Raw genomic sequence first — 26,382 nt, 5'->3', positions numbered from 1 at the left:
TGAAAGAAGATATTTTGAACAACATGATCCAAAACTGGGAGAGGGGGATAGAGTTTGGCTTGATTTCCAGTGTTTCAACTTTCTGCCTTGATTTGAGACACAGAAAAATTATGAAAGCTTAAAGATTCCCCTAGGTTGAGAAAAAGAAATCTGCCCCTGTCTAGTTATTATCATTTCTGTGTCATGAACTCAGATCAATATTACTCATCCTTGATGCCAGCTAGTTCTGGCTTATTAACTCTTAATATCAGGCCTGTATTCCTTCTGGTCAAAATCTTATCCCCAACCCTTTTTAGGGAGATAAGGCATGACTGACAGCAGACCTCTGCTATGATAGTATACAAAGCAGACCCAGAAAGAAGTTGACCTGCCAGTGAGCCTCAGTGATTACAGACCAATCTTGCTCTCACTGGAGTCAATATCGACTCTCCCCTTGCTATCAACAATGCAAGGATTAGAGCTTCATCTAAGAGAACTTAGGAAAGAGCTTAATGTGCCTATACATTACAAGAGATGGTCAATTTAAACAGATGTTTTGGTATTAGCTGGAGTTCATGACTTCTCAGAAAAATGCAGTATGAGGCTCATATGCAGGAGCACTGAAGAAATTCATGAGGTAGCTATTAATGTCATTTAATTAAACATCCCATTGAACATAACTTTCCATTCAGCAAGTGAAGTTTTAAAACTATCATTAGTGGGGATAGACTCTAAATCTAAGCAATGCTGCTGGTAAAACGAGCTGATAAAATGAAAAATCTGGAGTGTTTCATTTTTCTTGTCTTCATCAGGGACTTTTCTTTAAATTAATGCAGCTACAGATCATGAGCGTTGCACCACTTCAAGGATTTTCTTTACTGAAGAGGCTATTTTACAACTCTCCACATGGAAGAATCAAGCAAAAGCTTAAGGCAGCTGTCTGTGTTCAGTGTACACGCATAAAACAAGCGCATGCCAAAGTAGTAACTACTGAAAGTTTACAGGAGCTCAAGGGGAAACTGGACAAGCACCTGGAAAAAAACAAATAGGCTAAGGCACATCTAATTCAGGATATCCCCTGAGCCGAAGTAGTCAAAGCTAGAGTACTTGAGGAAATATCATATAGGGCTGCCCTGTTCTTGCTCTTCCCAGACATGGGACACTGTTCCCATTGATTTTCTCCAGCCTATGCCTAGCAAAACTGATGTCTCCTCCCCTGCTTCCCCCCACAAAGCAAACGTAAGCAGGGGGAGGAGCAGGCAGGAAGGAGCAAAGGAAAGAAACTAGAAGGAAAAACTAAGTGACTTCAGAGAAGTAAAAAGGGAAGTGGTGAGGATCAGAAGACTAAAAATGTAGGGCCAGATGGGCAAAGGGGGACCGTGAACAGAGCACCTCCAGCAATGCTCACTACTCCCTGAGGGCCTCCGGTGACTTCCGGGTGCTGCTCAGTGGTGCTCTTCCTGGAGATGCAGCAGAACACGCGACTGGACTGAAAACCCTGGTGATGGGTAACCCAGATTAAGCTTCTTTCCCAAGGAGGGAGAGGCTCCTGTACGTACACTTCTCAGAAGCTGTCACTTTGTTGGTTGAACTCGGCTGTCCTTGTTGTACATCTCTTCTTCTTTGTCTGGCCCTCACTCGTATCACTGTGCCCAGTGCTGGAATTTGTGGCAACAAGTTTCATAATCATTCAAAAAGAGTTGTCCATGTGTTCGAGGGACTTTTTGAAATTTTTTGTACTCTAATTGAGTTCTACTAACTATAACTTCTTTGCATTTGACAGCTTGTGAGCTGATCAGGATCCTACCAAAGATATGCTTCTTCATTTAAAAATGTCAATTTTCTATGAAAAGTAACCTTTTTATGTCATAGCGACATCCTTACCAGAATTTTTTTTTTAATTTCAGAAAATCCAGCCAAATCATCTCAGCTCAGAGTATGTTGCTACTTGGGACACTTTCCTGTAATATGGAAGACCCAGGCAAAAATCCTTTCTCACCACTGGGTAAAGAATGTGAACTTTGAATCTACCACAGTTGAAAAATGGGAGCCCCACCTTTCAACTACAAATGTTCTCTCTCTCGAGTGTCTTTTTCCCTCCTGTTTTTCACAATAAATGTGAAATGCCTTTGGTAAATTTTGCCAATGAAGGGGCAAACTGTGGAAATCAAATCTTCCTGCTGGACAGGAAAAAACATTTATAGCCTACATCTGTGGGTAGTGATATGGTACAAGTGAATTCGCAGACATAGGTAATCTGCATAAAACATTGAGTAACTTGGATTTCCTCTGTAAAGCTACATTGTGAGGTTACAGGCCAGCTGAATCTTCCTTGCACTGTCTGGGTCGGTCACCGTCATTGTGTTGCCTGTGTCTCTGCTCCCTAGAAGTCTGAGTAGCAGTTTTTATTGGATACACACTGGATGACTTGCACAGAAAAATTCCACCCCTGCAGTGCTCCAAGGTCTGTTGGGAAAGTGGTTGCCTTTGAATCTTCTCACATATATCAGAGCTGACCACAGCCTCACGGTCAGCTGGCTGTGGCATCTCTGCTTTCCCAGCTTTTATTCCGAACTAGTTCCGACGTGTTCTTGAGAAAAATTTCTCTGCAGTATGATTGCCTTTAGGTGTGATGTTATCATGGTTCGCTCCACCTATCTCACTGCCTCTTAGAGGCAGACCATACCTCCTCATTCTGAATGTTCACCACCTTAGTGGAATGACTGACATGATTACTTGCAATCTGTTGCTTTATGTAGTTTGTTCTCAGACTCCTTCTAACCTCTGTCTTAAAATTGCCTCATAACTACCTTGAATGATGTTTTCTGTGTCATTCAGTTGCCTGTATTTCTTTCAAGTTGATGATCTCATATTTTTGGTCAGCTGCTGTGCTTCATGTTACAAGGTTCCTTTAGAGAAAAAGCCAATTAGGTACATCTTAGTCCCTTGAAGTGTATAGTTAAATGCTAGCAATATCAGTAACACATACTGAAAGCCTTCAGAGGCTGGTACTAGCAGCTTTTAAAAAAGTTATGCAGTCGTTCATTCATGGTCACCTTCTCCTTGAAGTTTTCTCACCCTTGGACACACTGGATGTACTTTTCATGTTCTTTTCACATGTACGGAGTCCTGCAAGCCACTGTTTCAATTTGAGCTTTCAATACAAAAGCTACTTGCTATTACCTCTGCAGCCTCTGTCACATCTTTCTGCTCACAATCCAGTATTTTGGAATGGGTAGGCAGTCTCTGAGGTATGTGATAGCTGTGTCACAGTGAGGTAACCATACACCTGGGATGCATTTGTGTAACAGTAATTATGGAAGTTTACTACACTTAAAGGTTCTCAGGGAAAAAAATGTAACATGTTTACAAAGTCTAATAGTCTCTAAACTGGCTGAATCCCTTTAGCGTAAATTTCTATTCTACTAGTTTTGCCTTCCCAAGGTCAGGTCACAGACCTAGGGTGGTCAGCACGCTTCTGCATGTAATTACACTTCTGCTTCCCTGGACGCTCCAGGCAGACAGTTAAGATTTTTGCTGTCATTTGCAGCAGCCTTCACCAGGCTGTGTCACCAGAACATCATCCACTATGATGCAACTCCTTAAGAATCTTGTTTGTACATCCTTCTGGTAACACTGAAAGTGTTGCCCTCAGTTTTTACCTCAAATGTCATTCTTTGCCATTTCTATCAACCTGATGACATCCCAAATATGGTGAAGTAGCTCCAATGACATTTATTAATATTCATTGTTGGCACTAGTCACTAACATGTTTTGCTGATGTCTAGTCAGTTTATATTTCTTCATTTGCCGGCCTTTGATGCTGAGCTCTTTTTAGTGCTTTGTTTGAAGTGAGTGGGTCTCTGTCAAATAGCTTGCCTGGTTTCTCAGTGACTACATACTACTCATCCAACTCTTGGCTTCTGTGGCAATGCTATCTCCTTTTCCACTCCCTTTGCGGCTCCCATTGTTAGTTGTTTTGCTGTTGTAATAGAATTGATTTTCTGGGAGGCAGATCCTATAACAGCCAAACTGTTTTATCTATTATCACATGTAAGAAGTCTGGAAGACATCCTGGTCCATCAAAAAAATAACATCACAGTGATTTACTAGCCTCTTGCTGCCTTGATAGAACGGAAAATTTAGTTCCTCCTCATACACTTTCAGTTTGTTGTTTATCTATGAAAGAAAGCATTTCTTCTGGCTTTAGAGGTTGTTAGGGTCATATATTTTGGTAAAAGTAGTGGCTTTTGTATTCTCCATACCACCTGAAATTCCATACTTTCCTTCAGCATTCTGCTGTAGGTTACATGCTTTTTCTAGTCTTGTGAGCATGCCATCATATGATTTTAATTTGACTTCGCTGTAATTTCACTTCCTTTTCTTGCAAAAGGCTTAAGGTGCCTTTGTGACATAACACACTGAGCCATGTCCCAGTGTCTCTTTGGCTTTTGGCTCCTATTTCATTTGTGGCTTATGCCCTTTTCTTGCATCTGGTACTCCATATAGTTTTATGGACATCTTCTGTTTGTTTGTGGTTTTTTTGGTTGGTGGTTTCATTTACTGTTTTGCACTGTACTGAGTTCATATATGTACAAAAACTCAGCCCTGGAACGCCTGCTTGTTTCTGTGACTTGGTTCCTTTGTCTCCTTTGTTTGTAAGCATTTTTGCCACTCTGTTCAGAGGGCTGTCTTTGTAGTTTGTCTCCTCTGTATTTTGGGCATATTTATGCCACTCCATTTCCTGGCATAGTTTCATACTATTCTGCTGTGCCTTGGCAAGCAGCCCCTTTGCCTATCCGGTCTTTGCTCTCTGTTTGGATGGCAGCTTGTCCATTAGCCTAGCCTGAGATTATAGCTCTTGCTGGAATTACATGGCCTTTTGAGTCATTTTCCTTTGAATGCCATCGCCTTTCATCGTGATTATGAATATAGCCCAAACTGCCTCACCTTTTGAGAGTTGATCCTTTTGCATGCTTTGTCATTCGATCAGTCTCTTGTTCTCGCTCTCTGTGAATACTCCTGCTGAGAAGATAGATGATTGTTTTATGTCTTCAGGGAGTACAGTATGCTTTTTCTAGGGTTTTGCATGGAGCCACCCAGTCTGCCACTGTTGGATGCTATTGAAGCAGGTGTTGGCCTTTCCCATCACACTAATATTATGCTGTTCTTATTTTGTTTTCATTTTTTACCCAGCCTCTTGCAATCTCCTAGTTGTCCCAGTACGATCAAAAGAAAATAGTTTTAGCAGAAGAAATGGTAAGTTTATCCTCTTTCAAGAGCACCTACTTAGGAATAGGAAATTGGTCACTACGGCAAAAACGCTTTTCTTTGTTTGAGGAGGGTGGTTCATGCTTTTGGGGAAACTTAGGAGTTTTTTTAGTTTTTCTCAGTCCTCGATTTGTGTACTCTATTGGGAAGTGGTCTGTCATTGTCAGCTGTATTTTCTTGAAAATGGCTGTGTCTGAATAAAGACCACAGTCCCTTTCTTCTCCCTCAACTGGACTGAGTGCCAAATTTCTGTAGCTTTAGAAAGAGAGTGAATAATGACTGTACCATCTTCTCTTAGGGCAAAATCTAGGGGGAAAACCACAGGTGTTATTCCAAGCGCTACAACATGTTCCAACCTGCTAATGATTGGGCAGTTATAAGCTGTCAATAATTTAGCAATGTCTCCCATGCAATAATTTTGCTCCTCTGCCTACAGTATATCCCATGTACAAGCAGTTTGTATAGTCTGTTTTATAAATGAGGGAGACAACATTATGTGACAGATTTATCCACAGTATTCTGCTAGAAGTGCTCTGCATTGTGCTTAAAAATTTGCTAAGCATAATAGTAAAACAGCATAAAATGAGTCTACCTGATATGCAGGGGAGCAAAAAGAAGGGCCCTCTGTAAGAAATGCTTCTGACTTTGTGGAAATTGTTCCATTTCAAGGGCAAAGATATGCTGTATGGAAATTATTTTCCAAATCTCTGTGATAAACTGTATGTGATTAGAATTATGTAGTCACACTCAAAAATGTAATGCAGGGAATTCCTCCTACGTTTCAGGTGGGTAGCAAAATGTTAAGATTACCAGGATGCCCTGTGTGGGTACTGTGACTTTCTTAAAATACAGAGGATGAATTGTTATTCAACAATATGTAATTCCTAGTGCCTAAGCTCTGAGCTGGTGCAGGAAGGTATTGCTGCACTGAAGGCAGCAGGTTTTAGGGGTCCAAAAAAACGTTTTCCTCGTTGAGCTGAACTCTTCAGCCTTTTCTCACAAAACCCCTAGTCTTTCAGCCAAATAAAACCATAATCTCATGTAATCTTGCTGGCTGCTAGTGAATCAGTCCCATTGGACAGGCTTCCTACACGCTGCTTAGGACTGGTGAGCAGACAGATAAACACATTTGTGGGAGACTGCAGTGTATGGCCACCTACTCCAACAGAAAGGTTTTGCGCTTTGGTTTGCGTTTGGTTTCAGTTAATGTTATTTTGATTATTTATGTCATGGCATGGTTACCTCAGACGCTCAGGAAAGAGAAGGTGGGATGACTGTTTCCCGCCAACCTCTGGCATCCTTGTCAAAGCAAGGAGTGAGTGGTGGAACGGTCGTCTGCCTTCGGAGATGATTATTCTCCTCACACCACAGTCTCTCAGCACTGACCCTCTGCTGTAACTGTAAGAAGAACTGTTGGGATATTCAGGGCATGCGTGCACTTTCATACTTGTGAGATTTGCTCTCAGCAGCTATAGTCTGGATTACAGATGCAGACAGATTATCATAGCGTCTTTACTGCTTTTAGATATTGATCCCTCAATCTGTCCTGTAAAGAATATAACAATTACTGTAAAGAATATTGGAGATTACAGCTAAACCTCAGGAGCCTTCCAGCTACAGCTGCAGACTGGGAGACAGGCTTATCTTCTGACTCATAACCCAAACAAGCTCCTGAATGTACGTTGTACATGGGAATAGATGAGAATGCTCTGGAGGGAACAGAGCCAGGAAGAACAGTACTGAAGGTAGATAAGGTCAGACCAATTCTGGTAATAAAGGCTAATTAGTAAATCAGCAATGGAGTGTTTCAATAATGTAGGCTGCATTGCATCAGAAAAAGGAAAGACAGAGTGTACCACATGTCTGAGGGGATGGAAAAACCCCAAAGGGATGAAGTCAGCACGAATGAAGAACTACCTTTACTTAACTGTTGAAGGGCTGGGGATGTGACCCATCTCAGACACTTATGTTTTTACTTACTCAGTGCTTTTTTACTGTGGAGATCAAAAAGATTCAGTGTGGAGTTTGCCTGGGAAGGAGGAACTGAATGATGTTCACCATGAAAAGGAAATAGCTAGCATTAGACACAGGTTTAGCTGGAAAGTTAAGGTCACAAGAAAAGCTGTAGGTTTATTTAAAATAGATTTTTGAGATGAAATTGAAAGGTCATTTAAGTTTTTAAAAAAGTAAACTTGATATGTTCTGTTGCAATAAAGACAAGAAATATTAATGTTATTGTCTGAAGAAAGATAAGGTACTGCAGTAAGTCATGCCATGAGTCCAGATCAGATCTTACTGAGAGTGAAAATGTACTATAGGAGTATTTCCAATAAAAGTAAGAGTAAACAGAGGAATAATTAACAAGCATATGCCATTTATTTTTGACTTCACATGACAGCAGGCCTGACTTTGCACAGTGTGAATGAGTGGGACTGAGAAGAGCAAAATTTCCTTTGCTTTAGACTATAGTGGCATTTTTATGAAGCCCCCAAATGTGAGCCCTCCCTTTGAGATTTGTGAGGCAACTGTGGAGACCCATGGCTGTAAAGTAAGAATAAAAGATAATATTTAGATTTCTGATAAGTGGTAGCTCTTCAGCACCTAGGAAGCTGTAAAGACAGCAACAGGGAGGAGGCTGATTTCGTGGTGATATCATCTGCTGTGAGCATTTGCAGCACTACAGAAATGACAGTGGTGCACGGCATCACGTGAAGAGCCTGGGAACAGTTGGGTCCCAGCCTAAAGTCAAGGATGGCTTTTTTGGCCCTTATCATGATTGTCACTGGCATGGTAGCTACAGACCCTGCTACTAGGTCAGGGTCCCAATGACTGCTGGGCTCTGCTCTAATGAACAGCAAGAAGGCATCCCTCCCGCTAGGAGTTTCTTTTTCTTTTACTTTAGAAAGGCAGGCTAGAAGACGTTGCAGACTAGAAGACTGAGCAAAGAGCTAATGAACTGCTGAGATTATGAAGGGCAAAAAAAACTCAGTATGAACATGTTAAGATGGCTTGTTCAAAGCTCTTTGTCTTTCATTTGCTTTTATTAACACCTAGGTAACATCGATTATTAATTAACAGATGAAATAAGGAAGCTTTTGTTAAAAGATCCACAACCTTCATTCCTTTTCATTCAAACCACTAAACATTCCTAAGGTCTTCCCTTGTGCTGCAGTTAAACTAGAAGACCTGAGCGCCATTTCCAGTATTTTTAATACAGTAGAGCTGCAGACTCTCTTGACTACCATCTGCCACTCCTCCCCCTCCACTTACGAACATCAATGCTACAAAACATGGCCCTTCCTGCCAGATTTATAGAGAAATTCAGACCAATATAAACCAAACTGATGCAATTTACAGTAGCCTGGGTATGTATTTTTGTTACAAAATGGGAACTGGACATTCCCATTTCCCTGTTCACATTTAATACAGAAATTAGTTTAATATATTTAATAGAGAAACATGAATTTATAGGGATTATTTTACAGTATTGATCTGATACTGATCTATATGAGTTGGCAGGGAGGATTTTTTTTGGCTTGTTTGATTAAAATATTTTGGGGAAAATTGACGATTTATTGATTCATGAACCCTCTCCCATGGTTAGCTGTCTAAACTCTTCTTTGAAACAACTAGTTTGGAGAAAGAGTGTCATTCCTCTCTTCCAAGCGGCAACCCAAGATGTTGATTGCAGAGTCCTTCTTTCAGCGCACCTGGTGATTGGGTATGTGTCTGGGCAGCAGCTGACTAAAGGGTCTCAAGCCTGATGAACCCTCCAGCCCTTGGGCTCTGGGGCGCCCTGGCTTGGAGAGGGCCAGGTTCTTGGTCCTTTCTGAGGAAGCTGATGAAAGGAGGTGTTACTGTGACCAGGCTCTTTTCCTCCTTTTCACACATTTTTGTGTTTGGTAGGCTCAGAATAGGTGTGTGACAATGAGCTGCAAAGTGAGGTAAGTAGGAGGATGTAAATTTTGTGAATTCCAGTAGGAGGATGTAAATTTTGTGAACTCCAGCAAGATTTAGTCATGAAGTTCTCCCTGTACAGCACTATCATTTGGACATCTACCCACGAGCAAAAAAAAAAAAAAAAAAAACCCAAAACCAGAAATCTAGAGGATTTTATCAGAAACACAGACTCTGAAGAACTTATCCTGTCAGATGGGAAGCAGTGAATAACAGTGGTGCTTAAGAGTTGATTCTTGATGCTTACAGAGACATTTAGGCTATGTATATACTGCTTTTGTGATCCACATAAGGAGACTAGGGCTTCTGATCATCTGATGGTGGATGACTCATGCCCACACTCTTCATGATTAGCCCCCCTGGAGCAGACCAACTGCAGCAAAACTTAAAACAAATCATATATTGGTCTCAATCCCACAGCCCCTTCATATTAATTCACCAGCATGCCCTAGTAGCTTGAAATGCACATAGCATTCATCATCCTCTGTGCTGCACTCTGCACAAGACCACAGCAGAGGACCCCAAAAAAGAGCTCACACTTTGCCTATTACTCACTTACAAGGCTGACCCTCACCTCTGCTCCTGCTCCACTTATGCTTGTACCCACTCCTTCTCAGCACATGAGGGCAGAGGTCCTTCAATGGGGTGAACTCAGCCTGGGAGGCCCGGCTGGGATGGGGATAAAGAAGGCTTTGGTGACAGGTAGCACCAAGTATGGAGCAAATCTGACCCCTAGGTCTTGTTTTTAGCTTTGCCCAATACATCCTCACTTTCTAAACAACATGGTTGGAGTCTGCAGCCTATGACAGTCCTTCCCTCATATGGGGAAGGTTTTGGGTTACGGACACCAGCATCTGTCCCTGGTGGGGACTAACAACGTGAGATAACCAGTCCCAGATGCAATATGTTAAAAGGTGGAAGGCCACCTATAAGGTGCCTGACTGGGACCTGAAGCCCCTTCACGGCCACCTCACCACACTTCGAGGCCACTCTTATGGAGAAGGTGATAGACTTAACCACGCAGTCAAGACAGGGACTGAAAAGCCCCTAACTATGCTTGCAGTGCCATTCTGAAGCTGCTGTGCACCCACATCGTCCACACTGCCCAATTAAGGTGGTGAGGACCTTTGTCCAGCAGTTTCCCATTTTAGGAGGAGCAACTAACAAGTTGCATGTCCCTGCTCCAGTCAGCTGGCCACAGCAGGACAGTGCTGTCTGGTTTATACAGGCTCAATCACAATGACCATCCATGCGCCTGTCCCCTTGGATGGGAGGCAAGCACTTGTTGCCACTTATGCACACGAGTAACACTGCACTAGCAACAAAAAAACTCTGAGTCTGACTCACTCAAGGTTAGCTCCTATCTCCTTTCAGAGGTTTGGTCTTCCTCTGGAGCACCCTCTCCTCAGGAGTTGTAGCGGATAACAATCCAACAGTTAGGTAGCCCCTTCCCTGGTTTCTCCTCCATAGCATTGAAAGTCAAGGTCACAGAAGTGACAGCTGGGCTCTCAAGCTTCAGATGCAGTCCCAGTCCCAGATCAGAGGAACACTGAATACAGGGTGGGAGGGGAAGAGCACTGACGGCCCTATCACCAAAGCCCTGGTATTGCTTGGCGTAGCATGCACATTTATGTTGATTTGTACCAGACCTTCTGGTGGCATCTCTGGCCTTTAAAAAGGCTGGTTTCAAATTCTGAAATGCAAGCTGGCACTGCTCTGCACAGTGGTTGTATCTCACCCTGCAAAGCTGCCATGTCACTTGCCAGAAACTGCCTGATCCATACAGCTTCTGTCTCCTCGGGGCCCCAGCTTGCCCCTCTGTGCCCCTACAGCGTGCTAGTTGGTTTTAGTTTCCCAAATGGAGAAAAAACATATGTATTTAGAGAGCAAGTCCTCAGAACCCACAAGCACAGTGCTTTTGTAGCAGGAAGGCAGTGATGTGTCGCACATGCATGGGATGTGGGGGAGTACAAGACTTACAGAGGTAATGTCAAAAAATTCGTGGGCTGAGGGGTGAATCCTTGCACAGCCCACATCCTCCCTGGCTGCATGGAGAAGATCCTGGAACAAAGTACTCCTCGTCAGCCACATTTGGGTTTACTCTTGGGAGGAAATAGTTGGTCCACTCCAAAAAGAAGCTCAGGAGCAAACTAGCATACGTGCTATGCAGCCAGTCATTAGGACAGGGATGGAGGGACCAAGGCCCAGAGCAACCCATGCAGAAGTGCTTTCTTTAGCACTCTCCTCTCCTTTGAAAATCTAGAGTCTCACGTCCCTTGCAAGCTAGCAATGCCTTAATTGGAAAAAGCTTTAGCCATTCTTGCTTTGAAAATACTTGTGCGAGGAGTGGATGGAAATATTCCTTTTAACAATGACCCTGAAATGATGTACATATATGGTCTCCTTGTCCTGGAGAGTTAGCAGAAGTGCTGCTCCTCCCTCCCTACTCAGTATTCATCTGGGGGATTTCCACAAGGATGGAGAGTTTTCCTTTCAGTTTATCTGATGAGTCCACACAGTGAGTTCATGGTTTCTCCCCTTGACTCAGCCACATTCCTGCAAGCCTCCCAGCTGGAACCTGTGGCTTTTATTAACCCATTCAGCACTTCTGGGTTCAGCTGGGTCAGCTTTACAGACATACACCTTAGCTAATTAACTGTCTGGACTTTCTGGCACTTGATTAAATTCCCAGAAATCCAGACGGTTAGCTTAACATAACTGAACATGCCACTAGCCATAGTCCCTCCCCTGGGCCATTTCCCATCCCTTGTTTCTTACTTTCCTATAATTAAGCTCCACGTCTAAGTTCTTCTCCTTGTTTCCCTCATAGCAAGGAGAGTTGCTCTAGAGTCAAGGAGCTGTACCTGAAGACTATCGAAAACATCACTGCCAGGTACCTTTCTCCTCTGTTAACTAAAAGCAGTCCCTGCCCTCAACAAGCCATTTTCCGACACTATACATTTTGCTATATTTGTTATATTGGAGGATATTATTCAGAACCACACACTGTATGTGTCAAGCATTACATTTTAAAACAAAGCAAGTACAAGGTATTCAAATGCAAGAACTATAACTTTTTTTAAAAAGAAAATCTAGCTGGAAAATAGTATTTCCAATTAAAGGACTTGTAGTAAAACTCAGCTGCTGGGTAGGGAATGCAGGTGGCATTTTCTGAGTCATTATTGAGCCAATTTACCAGCATGATGTGAAGGGGTCATAGCACTTTATCGTATAGAGGAGAGATAAAACCAAAGTTTCAATCAGATGGTACTCATTAGTTTTGATATATAAATGATAGCTATTTTTCCTAGATGAACTCAGTAGGTTTTTTTAATAACTTTTCCTTTTTTTCTTGGAGAAACCAAACTTTAGCCTAAGTTGCAATCTTGATTTGAAGTGTACTAAGGTAGGGTAATGCAATACTCGTTACCTGCGGCAGGCACCATGTAATGCACAACTTTCACTGCAAGAAGGGCAGCAAGTAGAGGATTCTGTTCTGTGGTGTTCCAGAGGAGATACTACATTATTGCAATCATTGCGAAGCGGCAAATGTTATTTTAATGATACCCAGCTTGGTAGCTTCCCAGGGGTGAAATCAACATCTCGATACTTCAACTGAAGCTACCATTTTATTACTGAGAACATACGTATGACCTCATTGACAGTACTCAGAACATTGAGTTGAGAAAGGGAAATTTCCCTGCTGAAGCGCTGCAGACCTCTAAATTCATCTGCAATACAGAAAAGACACATTCATTTAGGTAATGCTTGAAAACAGCAACAAAGTAGAGATAACTAAATGTTCATTATAGACAGGTTCCTTCTGCTCCTTTTGAACATAGGCAGTAAAAGGTCACTCTGTCTCTAATTGAATTGCTCTGCATTGTGCTAATCTACCTAATGTCCTGTTTGTAAATAGAGCATCATCTTAAGCTCTTTGTGCCATGTGGGCTAACATTCAAATTGTGCTCTTTATTGTACTTGTGCATTTTGCAATTAAGTAAGTGTGGTATCAGAAAACTGTTGTTCCACTTACAGCTTTATGTTCTCATGAATGAACTATTTGTTACTGAATTCTCTCCTAATTCCTTATCTTTATCTCTCATCTTCAGATTTTTAATTGGAAAACCCTATTACACTTAAATCTGGGGAGGACCTCTTGCAGGGGATGTGAGGGACTTTGCTTCTGAGAACAATGGTCCAGTTTTGTTTCTTCAGCTGAGAACAGGTGTTACATTGACAAAGAGCTCTCAGAAACATATGCAGGTTGCACTTTGCCTACCCCTACTTTGCCCAGACAACGGGAGGTTTGTCGGGTTTTTTGGGGGGGAGTGGGAAGCATGGTTGTTTTTTCCTTTGTTTTTTGCAAAAGCTAACCTTAGGAACAGTATTATTTTTGCAGATTTCTGTCCACTTTGCTCCTGCTTGTTCCTTCCAAGCTTTGTACTTCACTTTAATTGAATTCCTTAACACTGAGATGCCGAGGATCTGAAGGTAGCCAGGGCTTTTGAAGTGACAAAAACATTAGTTAAGTTCCATATAAATGCCATTCATGCTTCCACAGCAGTGGGTTTGCTCTGTCCAGACAGAATGACATGGGAAACCCTGCAGGAACGTGCAGCTAACCTTGGCGTGCAATCATTTCTTGTTTGCAGAGGACGCAACATCTTCCCTGCTGCGAGATGCTCTTAACTTCTCTCTTAAGTTACCACTGTCACTTTAGCAGTCTCAAAATTACTTTTGCCTGAGCTTTTACTTAAGGACTGCCTCACACAGAATGAGAAGATGTTTCCAGCTACCAGTAATCTAACATGGCACCTCTGCTCCAAACCTTGTACCTGAATGGCAATGCTTCACAAGTTTGCCACCTTACGTGAAATTAGTTGGGTAAGGTATGCTGTCAAGATAATGCAGGAACTCTATGGCTAAGACAGTCTACATTTCCAGAAACTTCATAGTAAGAACATCTTTACATTAACTTGTATCAGTACAGAACACAATGAAATGAATGGAAGTAGTTTCCAAAACAACAGTACTTAATGTAAAAAGGTGGAAAACCTTTATTATTCAGCAAAGAAAAAACAGACCTATTCCATAATCCTTTGATGGGAATGGACAGACCTCAGTAATATTTGGGTCAGGCCCTCCATTCTGGTTTCCATTGTTGAGTGCGGATTAGGAGTAACTCATTAAACTGGCTTTGGGCTTACACTAAAATGATTAAGGTCATGGCCAAGTCTTAAGAATTTTTTTAACTATTATTTCATGATTATTAGGAACAGAGAAGAATAACTTCATTTGTATCTATACAGTTATTCTTGCTGGATGTAATCTGTTACAAACAATTGCCATGTAATGTTTAGCATACCAAATCTCGCTGAAAAGTAATATATTTTTAGTCCTTTATTTTTCACTAGGAATTCTGCTCTTGCCAGGGAGCTGTTTGCCTCAGAGATGAGGAGATACATTTGAGTTTATGGAGGACATTCTTTTGTTAAAACAGGTTATTTTCCTAGGAAAGCAGTGCAGAAAATTGCAGATTAACTATTCAGACAGGAGATCATCATTTTATAACCTCTTATTTCAAAAGCATCCAAATCAGCTAAAAACAGAAAAAAAACAAAGAAACCAACCCAAAATATTCAGCCATGAAAGCTGCAGCATACACATTTTGCGGATTTTTTCAGAATGAGCAATTTTTTTAGAAACAATGAGAAGGGGATAAAGTACTTCACATAGAACTGTTTCATAACTGTGTTACTCCTAATGGCTGAATTATAACTCATTAGAAATCAGAACAATGCTACTACTTTAATGTGTAGGACTCCATAGATACTCAGTCAATTGGCTGACTGAATTAGGTGGCGTTTCCCGAGGTCTTCTTTGGAACCAAAATCTTGCTCTACAGTTTAAGTTAGGGACAACTGACAATAAAATCCTACTAAGCAACCAGACAAACTTCTCTAACTTTTGAAATATGAAAACTTTTTAAGAGAACATCAATAATATGATGTTAAATAGTTAAAATAAGAATTTAGAAGTCCAAGTAAGGAGCTGTTATATGGAGAACACTTGTAAGTATGTATGAAGTGCTACACCCGTTCAACCACTGGCAAGGGAAACAAAATGTCGTAAGAGGTCATCCACATTCAAAAATAAAGTTTTCTTTCACTAGGATTCACAGTTGCAACATGCTTAAAATGCACTGTTTTGTAAATAATTTGCATTGTCATCTAAAAACCACTGTCTTGCTGACATAATCAAGAGTTTGACATGTGGAAAGCAATTCACCTTAATTCAGTGAGAACTCAAAATGGAGAAACATACCTTTGCACATCACTCCTGCTCAAAGTCAAAAGCATTCCACTTACAAGTGTGTGTACTTTGTTGACTGCTCATAAAATTTAAGTGGCTATTTTAATAAAAAATAAATATATATATGTAATATAGAACTCGGATACCAAATACTAATGGTTGTCTGAATAAAATGGAAAAGAAATACATCATTAAACCTTATGTGAGCAGAACCTTACGTGAAATCTAACCTGAATTATCCTATGATCATATGATGATCACAATAATTAGGAAAGAACTTTTTGTATGATCTGTTGAATTTATCAGGTAACAACTGATCAGAGGCTATCTGTCTAAAACACTTTTTCCATTTGAAATTGTCTTTCTCCAAGAGATGGCTAGACTGTAACACAATTGTACATGGAGAAAACTCTTTGAAACAACATTTTGAAAGTCTTCCAAATAACATCTTCAAGATATAGAATTTATTTGGAATATAATTATCTGATTTACTGAACTTTTTTTTCAATTGTTTTATTTTCTTTTTTTCTTGGCAAGGCAGTAGTGGTACAGAATGTTAGGAGATAAAGCAAATGCACAAATAAACATAAAAGATATGCAATTTAGAATAAATAAATATTCTAAATATTTAATTTAGAATTTGCATTTCACAAGAAAGTTGAAAATATTTGCCTGTATTTCTGATGAGAAAATAAATTTTGGAAGTAAAAGTTTCTAAGAAGAGGAAGCTGGATTTCCATCAGCTCTTGTTTAGATTGTTCCTGCAGTTCTCAAAGGTCAAGGCACCCACTAAGCTCTCCCCTTCTCAGCACCGCAAAAAACTTGTTCATGTTTGAGAGCTCATGTATATTCAGTCACCTTTGACTTTCACAGTCACTTTCCACAAACATTTGACCGTTTGAGTTTTATTATCACAAATACTCAGGAAACCAGATGGTCACCTTAAGAATCACTCACCTCTCTGTAAATGTTATAAATACCAGTTAGAAATGTTAGCCGTTTCAGTTACAACTCAAATACTTGTAAATAGGAAAATAATGTGAAAAGCTGTTTTTCTTAGGACGCAGGAAGATTTTCTCAGGATTTGATGACATTCTGCAGACAGCAGCATTTTGTGAATAGCCAGCTGCTCGAATCGCACCTGCGGGTTTGTCAGGCAGGCGCAAGAAGCTGGCTGGAGTGAGCTAACTGGGTGCTGTGACTAAGAACAAAGACAGCCCATCTCTGTTGGAAGGTTTGGTGGGTGTATATTAGCACCTGGCATGTCTACTGTAATTCATCTTTCAAAAGAATTCACCAGGCTACTATAATCTGTAAGTTTACTTATGGGCAGGAAAAATCTGAAAAGTCTTTTTCTCTCCCCCTTCAGCCGAAGCCCCAGTACGTTATAACTACCGCAGGGAGAAGAATATTTTAATTGAAATACAGTATTCACAGCTTGAACAATCTGTTCTTTGCTGCAAATCTGAAGTTTAGATCCTCTCTCCTAGACTGTTGTGTATAAACTATTTTTGATGTTTCAGTGTAAATGCTTTTGCAGCACTATATAATTCTGCCAACTACTCTCTGGACAAAACAGATTAAAGTAATTGAAAGAAATGTTTCATGTATTCCAGTGCTTGCTATGTGTTTCATTATACATCGTTTCACCAAGCAATTTCAATTCTCAGACCTTTATGTGTTAATAGCCGCATGTAAGGAAACAGATCTAACACGACATAGAAGTAACCTCTCTTGCCCAGACTGTGCAAACTGCTGGTTGTAATGGGGCTACCTGGACGTAATAGAGCAGGAGTCTTTCCCAGAAGATGTAGCACCCTTAGAATATCTTGCCTTACCATTTATTTCCCACCTGTCATACTATGTAATTGTGCCATAACATTTGCTTCATGTAGTATTGGTAAGTAGTATGGCTTAAAAATAGTACGTGAGGTTCCTTACGTTACTCTCCATGGCTAGTGAAACACAGCCCTTCCCCTTACGTGCCAAAACAAGGCTCTGGGAACTACCAGATGCTCAATCTTCTGCCTTAAAATCAAGCAGCACGCTTTGGACTTCATGCACCTTTGTCAGCAGCGTGCCATAGGAAAAGGCAGTTCAGCCATCGCTCTGGGGACACAGAGCATGCCTGGTGACAGGAAAGCTTCTCCAGCAGCTGCCACGGCTCTGCCAGCAGCACTCATTAAAATCCAGCATGAAACGGTCAGCGAGCCTAGCAAGTGTCACATAGGAGGAAGACACAAGCATCAGTCGAACTGTATTTTTACAGTACGCTTTTCCTCATTGCAAACAGGCGTACTGGAGAAGTAATACTCAGCTCAACTGATGTGGAAATCTATGCAACACTAAATCATGCTATGTAAATTGCTCCAACGAGTTACAAATGGTCACAGAACCACTCATTTCGGAAGATTTATCCCTCATAACAATTTCATGCAGTACAAATATGCCCACCTGCTCTTGGTGTTGCACATATTCCCATCCCCAAAGACAGACACCATCAGGCAACAACAAGAGAACACAAGAAAATCCTATGAATGATCCTGTTAATCTCTTTTCTTTCTATCTGAGAAAACTTATTTTAAATATTTGGGAAGGCCCCATATGACACGATAAGAAGAGGCCAAATGCAATATACATCGGCCAAATGCGATATGCATTATAAATGCTCTCTCCTCTAGGGATCTAGAATGTAAAGTTGAAATTTTAGTGCCTACTATTTCCTAACACTGACTGGTAGCCCTGTGATTTTTTCTTAATATACTTTCTCTCCATTCCAGTTTATTCTGTGGTCCATATCTATATTTTATTCTTTTCTACATTTAACATTTGAAAGACAGTAATATATTGTGTCTAGGGAAGAAAGCTAGAGTTTCACCTCTAAAATGAGACACATTCCAATTATCAAGTTTAAATGTTCATCAGAGCTGAATAATAAATGGATAGCCAGTTTTGTTCGCCATTCTGCCAACACCAAACTACCGTGATGACTGGCATGAAGGCGTTATGAGAGAATAACCTGCTGAACAGCCTATCCAGCTGACCCAATTCACAACTCTTTTTCAGCTGCAAACCTGATATACAGCTATGTGTAAGTGTCAGCTTGACCCACTATCGATGCTTTACTGTAATGTTTGCAATTCCACAGCTAAAAATCTAAAGACAAGCTTCATCAGATATTGAGATCAATATAGATTAAAGACAGAAAAAATCATAAGGATGTTCAGATTTTCTTCCTGCAAAACACTGAAGTGAGAAAATTCAAGGGTAGGGTTAAAACTGAACTTAGAAGAAAAGCAAGCAAGATCAGGTGCAGTTTGTGTGTCCACACAGGCTAATTCTGCTTTGTAGCAACCCAAAGAGAAAAGTAGAGAAGAGACTGAAAAAAATCTCAAATCTGTTGTTAGAAGCCTGTTTTATCTGCAACTGGAGAGTTTAAGCCTTAATCTTCATGAAAAGTTACATGAAGTTTTAACAGTTATGGGATCTCTGTATAAATGTGCTTTAATATAACTGGACTTTACACTGGATGTAGAATTGGCGATTAAATCCTGTTAAGAGTTAATTTTTCTCTTCAGTGTACGATGTAGGAAGAAATTACAGTGAAGTCACACAGGAAAATTATTTATTTGAAGGACCAGCATCACGTTTGTGGAAGACCTGAAGTAATACAACTTAGTATTCTCCACAGGAGTTTTGTTTGCTTGATGAGAACAGCTTTTGCAGGAACTAGGTAGTATGATGAATTTAGGGATTTTGAAGAAAATTGGTTAACAAACAACTGGTAAGTAGCCAAAAGGAATAGTACGGCAAAAAACAAAACAAAACAAAACAAAACAAAACAATAGGTGCCCAAACATAAGCCTTGATTCAAAGTAAATGAATGAAACCTCAAAGAAAAGAATCAGATAAATGCCCCGATGAGGAAAGTTATAGTGGCCATTACTCATTAACTCTCTTGGCACAAAAAACAATAATAACCTGCTAATATCCTCTACAAAGCATGCAAGATTTTGCAGTTCAGGGACCTCTGCAGATCAAAATGCCTCTTGCTTATGCAACTCCATGGGAAAATCAAAGTTTGTACCCCAATTTTGTAAAGTGAGAATATGAAAATTTATTTTTATTTTCTGGTCATTTTCCACCCTGCTAGACACTCAGATTTTTGAAGGAGGGACCACATCCTGTTCATTCTGCACAGGGCTTGAGACCTCCAGGGTGACTGAGGTACCTCAGCAGTGTTACAGAACAGACAATACAGCATAAACAGGATGGGACAAACAACAAGATCGTTTCGATGGCAATGTTCCTCCCTAAATATCATGACCCCTCCCAGCAGAGTCAGAGGTAATAAACAGTTCTATTCTTGAGCCAAAATCATTCTTTAGGAGCAGTCCAGAAAGGAACATAATATTAGGTCAGAACAAGCATATCTAATGTCTAAAGGACCTTCAGAAGGCCAATGGGTCTGCCTAAGGCGTCCCTGGACAACCTTAGAGGCTCTTACTCATTTCTATTTCTAGATGAGCAGAGAGGAGAGGACTGCTATATTTTCATATTTAAAACCAGAGTATCTAAACTATGCCTGCATTAGGTGGACTGGACCCTCCACCCCTAAGTGTGTGCAAGTGTATTTCTTCTTTGTGGATTTTGAAGGTCATATATAACATCCATTTTAGTGTCCTTGTTTCAGTACTACGGTAAAGAATGAAGTTGACAATATTACTCTGAGCCCCAATGCTCTACCAAAAACAACTTGAAAACTACTGAAACTCTGGGGCAAAAAAAAAAGATCATTACCACATAAGGCTCCTATCTATACTCTCATATGTAGTAGCATGTCTTCAGAGGACAAGAGGTGTTCTCCGCAATTCACAGTTTGTTACTGTCCTCTGGTACAGTCACCAGTTACAATAATTTTTGTCAAGTGAAACAACAGTTATGATAAGCTGGGAGCTCTTAAATATACGCTTTTATTAGCGGACACTAAAGCTGTTTTTCCACTCTAGTTGAACTGCCCTGGGTCTTGTATAGGTGTCTGGCACGCAACAGCTAGGAGTTTCACAAGATCCAGGATAATCAAGTTCCTCGTGACTTTCCCTTTTTACCCCAAAGAAGAGAAGGCATGGGGCAGAGGCAGGCAAAGCTGCTTTACCAACCACATCAGCCGGCCAGTAGGCGTTTGGGGATGCAGAATGTCCCCTCCATGGCAGGCAGAGCCAGAGAAATGATTTCTCTGGGCCAAACACACATTGCTTCAGAGTTGTACTGAGGTTCCCATTGCATTGGGAGACCAATGCCCCCCGCTTCTCTCCGCTTCACCTTTTAAGCCAAAGAGCCCCATTCCTGCCACAGCCCCTCAGTGCCTCCCAGTATTTAGCCTTAACCTCTCCTTCTGCTTTCTCAGTTGTACAACATAGCTTTCCACATGGAGATGCAGCACCAACAGAGTGACATTTTTATAATTCAGTCTTTCATTTATAATTTTTTTGACTGCGGTTGCTATCCTGGAGTTGCGTACTAGCTGGGAGAGGCTTCTCTCTGAGGTCTCAGGTATACCTGAGCTCCTGTGCTTGACAAGTCTTTGTTCATCAGCTGGTGTGCAGTGTGATCGTGCACACTCCTACCCTAAAATGCACTGCATCAGACCTTTTTCACTAGTGCTTAAACTACTACATATCACTTGCGCTTCAGGCTGAGAGAAGACAGTTTGTTACTGTGGCTTAGTTGACGCACATAAACTTGTTCCTCTGAAGGACTGATACCTACGCCTGGCTCCTGAGTGGTTAGAGTGAAACCTCAAAGAACCTAAATAGTTCAGATGATGCTTTAATCAGTTTCCTCTTGTGCAGTAGCTGTGCTATTGGAGGGAAGGGACAGCATTCAGTATAAGGGCCTGCATGAGAGCTCTAAGTAAAGGTACTCCTCTCTCCTTCTGACACCATAACATGGTTCTTGTGCTTATCCTGGTCACATAATACATATTAACTGTGTGGTCCAATGGCAAAATTTTCCTTTTAAACACCTTGCATATTGCAGGGCAGAGCTATAGATTCATCCACTGTAGCTGTTCTTGCAAATTCCTCAGCCTTTTTTAGTCCTAAACCCAAAATGTTAGATGTCAGGCTTCCTCCCAGAACACATCACAGCCAGAAAGTGATTGATTCTCCAGGATTTTCTCGGTTAATCCTTCAGATGCAGCAAATACATTGCTACATAGAGGTGACCTCCTCATGAGCTTCTTCTGGATCTGTCCTTGCCCCTTCCAGAGGTCTGGTCCAGAGAATCAATGGGATCCTGCTTCCAGGTGCTCAGGGATTTGGGAACACGCACAGTTCTGAGGCTTCCAGTAAGCCATGGGCAAGGAGCACAGGACACAGGACTTGCTCATCAGGGTAAGCATTACCTGTGCAAATCTCACTTTTATCCTTGTTGGCTCAGCCTGAATTATCTGGCCCTAGGAGAAAATTCCCCAGTATTTATACTGCATTTTGTCCTAGTTCCTTTGCAAAGCATCATGTCTCCTCCAATATGTCCCGATGGGCCCTTTTTCTCCTGGTTCAACTCTGCCTTCCTTACAGGTTAAACCTGTTAAATTTTATTTTTATTATTTTTACTCTTCCCTTGGGTACTCCCTCTGCAAGCCTAACTTCCTCTCAGACCTCAAGAAAGTCTAATGTCCCAGAATCAGTGGTCTTTTTGGACTCAAGTTACACAGGTATGCTGAGGCACTTCAATCTTCCCAATTACAACTTTCAGCAAGGTCTAACCAACTCAGAAGATTATTATTGCAGCAACAGTCTTCAAGTGTTCAGTCTCTGTGATCACTTTCCTCCATGAGTCACCGACCTTGCACAAAACGCCAGCTCACAGGGTAATCAGAGCTGATCCTGTCTTAATTGGTGCTTCATAGCATCTGTTCTCAGTGTAGCTTCTTGTTTACAGGTAGGTAATAGCAGCAGCTCTGGGGTTCTTGTTCCCAGCCAGGCAGGAGACATCAGGAGTATGAACCATGTGATACACAGCAGCCTCTGTGATACATGGCAGCCTCGGAGGCCCCCAGGTCCCAGCTCCAGTGTGCCTGTGCTTCAGAGAGAGCAGCACTCCCACTGTGTGGTACCTCTGCAGAAGTACTGCCCCGAAGTCCCATGACACATCCCTTGTGTCCGCTGCCCTGCCAATAGTGAGTGGACTTCCTACAATGCTTCTGCATTATTTCTTGCCCCTGGTCACAGCACAATTCTCCAGCACGACTGCAAAGGAACGGTTACCCTGGAGGACTTCAGCAGCAGTGCGACCTCCTCTGTGCTGCCATGGGCAAGACAGCAATGAGGCATCTCAGGATACAGCTCTTCACTCAATGTGATGCCTTCATCCCTGGAGCCATCCCATTAGAGGTCCCATCCCTCAGGCTGGACCTAAAGGATTTTCCTATGCTGTGAAGGAAACCCACAATGCTTAGAACTTGAAGAGCCCAGCTACAAGCTGCAGCTATGTGCAAGAGATGAGTAACAGGGTGCAGAAAGGTGGAGGGAGTTGTGAGCCCCTGTAGGAAACTCCCTTAAGTAAATGTGTGCCCTGCTTTGCAGCAGCTTTACCGAGTCGAGCACCTGATAGCACCTGAGCTTGACCCGCAGAGCTTTAGACACTAGAATATGCACATTAGCCAGAAATTATAAGTAACATGTTTAGATAGGAAATTAGAAGCTAGGTTCCCTGATTCACATTCATCTGTTGTAATGTATCTTCAGTGTAAAACTGAACCCTTAAAGGGACTTCCCTGCTTTCAGCTTGCTGCTGGATTCAGCTCTCTTTTGCTTCAAATGCAACAGGTACTCATGAAAGGATAACAAAGTCCTATAAACTAAAACAGAACCTCCCAGCTCCTCTGGCACTGCTAATGCATGTTCCTAGTGAAGACCAACCCGGATTATACGACTTTATGACTAAAGTAGCCAAGCACATGCGCTGATGTGACTTAACACCAGAAGCATTTCTGCCACAAAGGGAAGGTTCACTTTATGTTTGTTAGCATATGTTTACATCTCTGAAGTCTATCATAGCAAGTTCTATGTGGGAGTTGCCTCAGTATTTACTGCAAGGAAACCTCAGAGAAAGACTGAAGGGTAAGCCACAAACTGTGCTATTTCTGAAACGCCTGTCTTGCATTAACTTCTACCTGACCTTTTCTTGACATACTCTTGACCTTAGGTCTATGCATTAATCACAGTGCAGAATACATTGCTAACTTCCTATGTCTCTTCTTCTGAGTCTCCTTGGGCTCTTTAAGATGCTTGAAGACTCCACAAAACTGTGGTCTCCTGGACAAATCTTTTTTGGAGAAATGTACATATCTTCTCCTGTAAGTTTCCACTGATGATGAACTTCAAAATAGTATGTGGCTACTGTGATACCTCACCAAAGACTACAAGTTAAATACACATGACTCTACTGACTATATATTTTCTGTTGCTGGTTAACGCCTTATGTTGAAAGACACAGCAGTTCAGTTCTACGATTTTATGCTGTGAGTGAAAAGGCTTTGGTAAGGAAGAGCAGAACTGTGGTGTCCAAGATTAGATTCACCTGCAGAGTGAATGTTCTAAGGCCAGCCATTGTTTTCCAGCAATGGACCATGTCCTTCTGATCATCTCACATCAATTTAAAGCCTTGGATGGAAGGTTTTCAAGGAAAAGCAAGAAGATAACTGTTTCAGTAGGCAGTACTTTGTTGACTCCTGTCACATGAATTGAAGGCTTCAGTACAAAAACAAGAATAGCTTGAGACCTGTCACTGCCAAAGGCATGCACAGACCATTGCATAGACCAAGATCATTCACTGTGGTCAAATGCTGTCTTCATCAGCAATGTCCAAGCCAGCAGCTTTGTTTTAGCTGGTGACTTTATCACCTTGAACAAATGTTCTCAATTTCCAAATCTCTGGAACACATAATTGCTTTGGGCCACTAATCTCCTACAAACACAACAGTGACTAAGAATCTAGGTAAACTCTGTGATGACAGAGGCTAGATTAGAGGGGACAAGGTACCTATAGTGAAGGTATTGTTGCTGTCTTGGTATCTTGGTATCTCAAGAGAAACTTTCAGAGCATTACCAGTGAGCTGGTAACTTGGCCGAAATGAGGTTTAACAAGCAGATTCATACCCACAGCTCTTAACAGAGAAAGTAGAAACATGCCTAGCTGTCCAAAGGTAGAGCGTGGTATTGTACACATGAAAGGCAGACAAATTTGAGTGTGCAGTTGAAATGCTTGTACATGCACATATGTGTCTGTTATGCAAAGCTCCCATATTTATTTCTATGGCACAATCACAGCATAGGGTATTGTTGTTCCTCCCACGCATCCGAGGTTTAATTGAGGAACCTGTGGAGAAGGATGAAGTGAAAGGTTTTAGCTTTCCAGTTTGGGTATTTGCTATTCCTTACATTGTTCTTCTGGAAATTATAGAAGAGCAGTTCTTCAGAGAGTAGGGAGCACTTATTTTGCATGACATATTTTCCATACATAAATACACAGGGGAGCCATCTGAGACGTAGAAGCAACAAGGGCAAATAAGTTCATTAAACTGAAATGCCATTGAGACTTGCAGCGATGACTCTATCTCAGTTAGAACTAGGTCATCACAATTATTCTCATCATAGGACTGAACTTGATGAGAGACCTTGATTACTGCCCTCATGGAAACAGGGACTGGAACTTTATTCCATGCCCCTTGATGAGATACAGATGTAATCTTGTTAATGTCAGAGACGGCATTCACTGTTAATGATGCCATATTTAGCAAAAAAACGTACAATGGAACATGAGTGTAATTCTTGCTCATTTTCATTATATTTTGTTAAAAGAAAAAAAAGTGTCCAGAATTTGCAGGCCATGCTAAAACTGATATGATCTTGAGACGACCTTTCAGCTGTATCTGTTGGCGAGGCTGGCAACCATTCTTGCTGGAAGTGGTTTGATCATACTGACATTAAAGCTTCCTTTGCAGGTCCCTGTCCCTCTCACACTGCTTAGCTGTTTCCACGGCTGTGCAGCTTCTCCCACAGGATGGTTGACCTCACTTCCCTGCCCAGCTTCCTGAACCAATGGCTTCTGAAGTGCTGAGAACTGAGCTTTCCTGGAATGGAAAGGAAGAAAGGTAAAATTCAGAAATACTTGCAAAGTCTCTACTTCTTTAAGAAAAATCCTTCAAAATTTGTCTCTAGTGGCAAATATCACCAAAACCCAGAGATTTCCTTGAGCTTTTTCTCAAGGCGTTACTGTTTTTTCCCTGGAAAAAGAACATACAACTTTTTTTCCTCAGAGAAAGGCCATGCTGGATTCTGATGCAGTGTCTGGTTGGAATAGTGGACAAATGATGAAATGATATATAAATTACTACTGAAATCCCCTTCTCTGGCCCCTATCCTTATCTTTTTGCTGAAACAAAGGCCAGATTTCTATTTTCTCAGGATTTGGGAGAAAGCTTTCCCAGGACAGAGACAAATTCCAGGGCTACTACATTGCAAACCATATTGTTGCTTGTAGCAGCTTCTTGTCAGCAGCTTTAGATGCAGACTCACAGAAGTATTTATTTAAGAAAAAGCATGAAAACATGAAGTCATACAAGCCTCCATCTGGAAGATTAATTCATCCTTCAAGAATAATGATCTAAGTGTGCAGTTAAATATCCCAACATGTTCCTCATAATGCCAATACCTGGACCATTTGTTGATTTTCATAATTGGATGATGACTGCGTGACAAGATTATATGTGTATATAGATTATAAAACATTTTATGATGATGAACAGATGTATGAGAAACCTTACCAGAATCATCCCTATGCATGCTCTTTGGT

The sequence above is a fragment of the Struthio camelus genome, chromosome Z (genome assembly GCF_040807025.1).
Source record: "Struthio camelus isolate bStrCam1 chromosome Z, bStrCam1.hap1, whole genome shotgun sequence".
NCBI classification, from domain to species: domain Eukaryota; kingdom Metazoa; phylum Chordata; class Aves; order Struthioniformes; family Struthionidae; genus Struthio; species Struthio camelus.
Note: the sequence above shows the minus strand (reverse complement) of the source record.